The sequence below is a fragment of the Nerophis ophidion genome, linkage group LG21 (assembly GCF_033978795.1).
Source record: "Nerophis ophidion isolate RoL-2023_Sa linkage group LG21, RoL_Noph_v1.0, whole genome shotgun sequence".
Classification (NCBI taxonomy): domain Eukaryota; kingdom Metazoa; phylum Chordata; class Actinopteri; order Syngnathiformes; family Syngnathidae; genus Nerophis; species Nerophis ophidion.
The window spans coordinates 33,372,333-33,378,332 of record NC_084631.1 but is presented as its reverse complement, the minus strand read 5'-3'; the positions used below and the strand labels follow the sequence as shown (position 1 = coordinate 33,378,332).

At 32.4% G+C, this 6,000-nt stretch overlaps 1 protein-coding gene across 1 annotated transcript in view; it reads left to right on the top strand.

The window, feature by feature from the left end:
* The window catches only part of csmd2 (CUB and Sushi multiple domains 2), an 819,059-nt gene that overhangs the window by 477,354 nt on the left and 335,705 nt on the right, over positions 1 to 6,000 (top strand). The gene's annotated exons all lie outside the window — the stretch shown is intronic.

Below are 6,000 nucleotides of genomic sequence, written 5' to 3'. Positions count from 1 at the left end.
TGGCATGTTTTGTGCGTTTGACTATCAAAAACAAAGTTTACTTTGACAAAAAGGGCATAAGACAAAAACATAAACAATGACAACTTATAATGGAAAGACGGTCTGCAGTTGATCCTGAGAAGGGGTGTCCAAACTTTTTGGGGCCGCATTAGGCTACGAAAAACAGCCGACTGCATGTAAAGTAACTCTATTCGTACATGTGTGTACATTTTATATTAATATGATGGATATATCATTAATATAATGGATACATAATTCATATAATAAGAGTATGTGAAAGTTTCACTTCTACATTGTTTACTTCCGTGATGACCTTCATAAAGTGTCGTAATCCATCAGAAAGATCAAGCAGCTAAAATGCGCCAAACATGAATAAGTGTGGAGTGTTTTGCATTTTTCCCGTCATGCACTCTAATGGATTTTAGTGGGTCTTATTTTGAATGTTTTCATGATTTTGGGGCGTTTTTCATGTCTTCCACAATGTTCAGTTGGCAGGTTGTGTATTCTTCTGTTAGTTGCATTTTTTTCTTATTATTTTTTTTTTTTGGCAACATGACTAGGGAAGGTTGTTTGGATGGTGTCATATAAGTGAATGCTGTGGTACCAAAGCAGAGTACACTACAGGGTCTTTGATCTGATTTATTCACATTGTCCAGAAGATGGCAGTAAATATGTGGCGTTCAAGTGCTGCCGGGTTTTTAAAAGACCAATTTGAAAGCATTCCACTCTTGCGAGCTAAATTAAAGAGACTGTCGGCCCGCAGTTTGAACACCCATTTGATTCAAGGGTTAAAACTAGAAATAATGTTAGTGGGGCCCTTTTGGATCCCCCAAAATTTTACTGGGATTTTATTTATTTATTTATTTTTTAACCGTTCAAATCAAAATCAATGATGTTAAGAATTATTGAGCTTTTAAGGGTACAAAACATGAAAAAAAAAACAAAAAAAACCTATTTCCATTTACCAACTTTAATCTCGAGACATAAGCGTTAAAATTAAAAAGCTAAAAATAAAAATGTATGACTTATTTTTAACACATAATAGTGGAGCTCTTTTGGTGCCCAATAATTTTAAAATGGTTTTTTCTTTTTTTTTTTAAATGTCATTGCTCAAAAATTATTAATACATTCAAATCAATGTTGTTATGAATTTCATGTTAAGGCTCCAATTACTTCACATGCACATATTTTGGAAAATATTGCATTTTTTTTGTGTGTTTTTGCCCCAAAAAATACGACTTAACATTATGATTGATCTGAAGTTGATCTCGAAACATAAGCGTTAAAACTAAAAAAATTAATAAATAAAAAAAATAATATTTTTAACACTTGTGAGTGGGGCCTTTTTGGGTCCCCAATAATTTTAGTGGGATTTTGTTTTCTTTAAACTGTCATTGCTCAAAAATAAAAATATTGTCTATGCTTTCCTCCTCTCTAAGGTTCTCATAGTCATAATTGTCACCGACGTCCCACTGGGTCATTATTGTCACCAATGTCCCACTGGGTGTGAGTTTTCCTTGCCCTTATGTGGGCCTACCGAGGATGTCGTGGTGGTTTGTGCAGCCCTTTGAGACACTAGTGATTTAGGGCTATATAAGTAAACATTGATTGATTGATTGATTGATTAAAATGTTTTACCATTTTTAGTCTCCAATTACTTCACATCCACCTTTTTTGAGGGGAAAAATATTACATATTTAGGTGTTTTTTTGCCTAAAAAAACAATGTTTGGGCAAAAAGAGGAAACATGAAAAAAAATATATAATAAAATAAAATAGAAATAAAATGTTTTTAACTGATAGACCTGAAGTTGATCAAGAGACATAAGTGTTAAAACTAAAAAAAATTATGACCTTGGGTCCCCAATAATTTTTGTAGGCTTAATCAAAATGTATCCATATATTAAAATAAATGTTGTTATGAATTATTGACATTTTTAAGGCTCCAATTACTTCACATATAAATATTTTTGGGGGAAAATATTGTATATTTTGTGTTTTTGCCATTAATACCAAAGTTTAGGCAAAAAGGGTATAAAAGATGAAAAAAAAAATAAAGCTTTCTATTAACCGATTGACCCGAAGTTGATCAAAAAAAGCATAAGCGTTAAAACTAAAGAACTAAAATAAAATAAAAATGTGTGACCTATGTATACATTATATTACTTATATTTACACATTTATAAGTGGGGCCCTTTTGGGTCCCTAATAATTTTAGTGGGATTTCTCAAAAAAATATTAATACATTAAAATCAATGTTGTTATGAATTTTTGACCTTTCTAAGGCTTCAATTACTTCACATCGAAATATTTTTTCGGAAAAAGATTGCATATGTTGTGTTTTTTCCATAAATAACAAAGATAAAATTTGAAAAAAAAAAAAAGAAAAACTTTATATCAACCGATAGACCCAATGTTGATCTAAAAACACAAGCGTTAAAAAAAAATGAAAACAAAAAATAAATAAAAAATGAATTATTTTTAACAATTATAAGTTTGGCCCTTTTGGGTCCCCAATAATTTTAGTGGGATTTTGCGAAAACAAACAAACAAACAAAACAAACATTAAAATCAATGTTGTTATAATTTATTGATCTTTTTAATGCTCCAATTACTTCACATCTAAATATTTTTGGGAAAATAGTGTATAGGTTGTGTTTTTGCCATACATAACAAAGATAAAATAAATACAAATAAAATCATTGTATCATTTTATAGACCCGAAGTTGATCTAAAACCAAAAGCGTTAAAACTAAAAAACTAAAATAAAATACAAATGTATTACTTTTTTTTAACATTTATAAGTGGGGCCTTTTTGGGTCCCCAATAATTTTAGTGGGATTTTTCAAAACAAACAAACAAACAAAAAAAAAACATTAAAATCAATGATGTATTACTTTTTTTTAACATTTATAAGTGGGGCCTTTTTGGGTCCCCAATAATTTTAGTGGGATTTTTCAAAACAAACAAACAAACAAAAAAAAACCATTAAAATCAATGATGTAATAATTTATTGATCTTTTTAAGGCTCCAATTACTTCACATCTAAATATTTTTGGGGAAAATATTGTATATGTTGTGTGTTTGCCATACATAACAAAGATAAAATAAGTACAAATAAAAACTTTGTATCAACTTATAGACCCGAAGTTGATCTAAACCCACAAGCGTTAAAACTAAAAAACTAAATGAAATACAAATTGATGACTTTTTTTTAACATTTATAAATGGGGTCTTTTTGGGTCCCCAATATTTTTGTGGGATTTTGCAAAAAAACAAACGAACATAAAAACATTAAAATCAATGTTGTTATGAATTATTGACCTTTTTAAGGCTCCAATTACTTCACATCGAAATATTTTTTTCGGGAAAATATTGCATATGTTGTGTTTTTGTCATGGATAACAAAGATAAAATGAAAAAGAAAAAAAATGGTATCAACCGATAGACCCGAAGTTGATCTAAAACCATAAGCGTTAAAAATAAAAAAATAAAATAAAATGAAAATGATACTTATTTTTAACATTTATTAGTGGGGCCCTTTTGGGTCCACAATAATTTTAGTGGGATTGTGCAAAAACAAACAAACAAAAGAAACATTAAAATCAATGGTGTTATATAATTTATTAATCATTTTAAGGAACCAATTACTTCACATCTAAATATTTTGGGGGAAAATATTGTATATGTTGTGTTTTTGCCATAAATAACAAAGATACAATGAAAACAAAATAATAAAAAAACTTGATATCAACTGATAGACCCAATGTTGATCTAAAATTACAAGCGTTAAAACTAAAAAAACAAAAATAAAACCAAAATTATAACTTTTTTTTAACATTTATAAGTGGGGCCCTTTTGGGTCCCCAATAATTTGTGGGATTTTGCAAAAAAAACTAATAAAAAACAACAACATTAAAATCAATGTTGTTATATAATTTATTGATCTTTTTAAGGCTCCAATTACATCACATGTAAATATTTTTGGGGAAAATATTGTATATGTTGTGTTTTTGCCATAAATAACAAAGATAAAATAAAAACAAAATAACAAAAAAAACTTGATATCAACTGATAGACCCAATGTTGATCTAAAAACACAAGCGTTAAAACAAAACAAAAACAAAAATAAAATAAAAAATGATGACTTATTTTTAACATTTATAAGTATTAAAAAAAATAAAATTATTAGTGGGGCCCTTTCGGGTCCCCAATAATTTTAGTGGGATTTTCCCCCCCAAAAACATTAAAATCAATGTTGTTATGAATTATTGACCTTTTTAAGGCTCACATTACTTCACATACGTCTAGTTTGTGTTTTTACTATATAAAACAAAGTTTTGGCAAAAAGGTTATGAAACATAAACATTTACAAAAAATATATATATATATCAGTCAATAGAGCTGAAGTTGAACTACAGATTTAAGCGATGAATAATTTAGACAAAAATAATAATTTGATTACTTTTATTTGCTGGGTCGCTGGGACCACACTTGCGGAGAGCCCGGAAAAAAAAAAATACAAAAAAAAATATGTACAGTATTTTTCGGACTATAAGTCTCGGTTTTTTTCATAGGTGCGACTTATACTCAGGAGCGACTTATTTGGGAAATTATTAAGACACTACCGTAAAATATCCAATAATATTATCTATCTCATTCACGTAAGAGACTAGATCATGGGTGTCAAACTCTGGCCCGCGGGCCAAATTTGGCCCGCCGTGTAATTTCATTTGGCCCTTGAGATGATATCAAATTAAGATTAGAGCTTGCCCGCCGGTATTATTCAGCGGCGGTGCCTCTGTAACACTGCATTCACCGCTGATACTCGTACTTGCCAACCCTCACGATTTTCCCGGGAGAGTCCCGAAGTTCAGTGCCGCTCCCGAAAATGGTTAAACAGCTCGCTCCCAATCAAAAGGGACTGGGTTAAAATCCCAGTCAGACCAATCGGTAACTAGAAAAGCTTTTATATCATAGTTTACTGAGACGGGTTCTCAATTAAAAATTTTATTGGGGCCCGAAATCTCCCTTTAAGAAGACCAAGGATGGCTGAGTGGTCAAAACAGGTATCTCCCAATCAAAGAGGACTGGGTTTAAATCCTAGTCAGGTTGATCGGCAACTAGGAAAGATCCAGTGGGAGGAGTTAAAGTTCACCCGGACAACAATATTGGGGGTGTGTCTTGAAGGCACTGCCTTTAGCGTCCTCTACAGCCTGCCGTCATGTCCGCTTTTCCGCCATACAAACAACGTGCCAGCACAGTCACATAAATAAATGGGTTGTACTTGTATAGCGCTTTTCTACCTTCAAGGTACTCAAAGCGCTTTGACACTACTTCCACATTTACCCATTCACACACACATTCACACACTGATGGAGGGAGCTGCCATGCAAGGCGCCAACCAGCACCCATCAGGAGCAAGGGTGAAGTGTCTTGCTCAGGACACAACGGACGTGACGAGGTTGGTACTAGGTGCGATTTGAACCAGGGACCCTCAGATTGCGCACGGCCACTCTCCCCACTGCGCCACACTGTCCCAGCTTCAACACACACAAGTGAATGCATGCATACTTGGTCAACAGCCTTACAGGTCACACTGAGGGTGGCCGTATAAACAACTTTAACACTGTTAAAAATATGTGCCACACTGTGAACCCACACCAAACAAGACTGACAAACATATTTTGGGAGAACATCCACACCGTAACAGAACATAAACACAACAGGAGAAATACCCAATTCCTCTTGCAGCACTAACTCTTCCGGGACGCTTCAATATACACCCCCGCTACCACCAAACCCCGACCACCCCCAATTTTTATTAAAATGTTATTTGATATGCCATTGATATTTTTTAAAATTATTATCATTGTAATTTGATTTTGCTTGTCACTATAAAGTTATATAAGCCTTTCTTGTTCAATATTCAATGCAAAACTTGTTTGGGTCCCTATTAAAAGGGCTTTGTTCAGTTTTAAATTTTGGCCCACTCTGTATT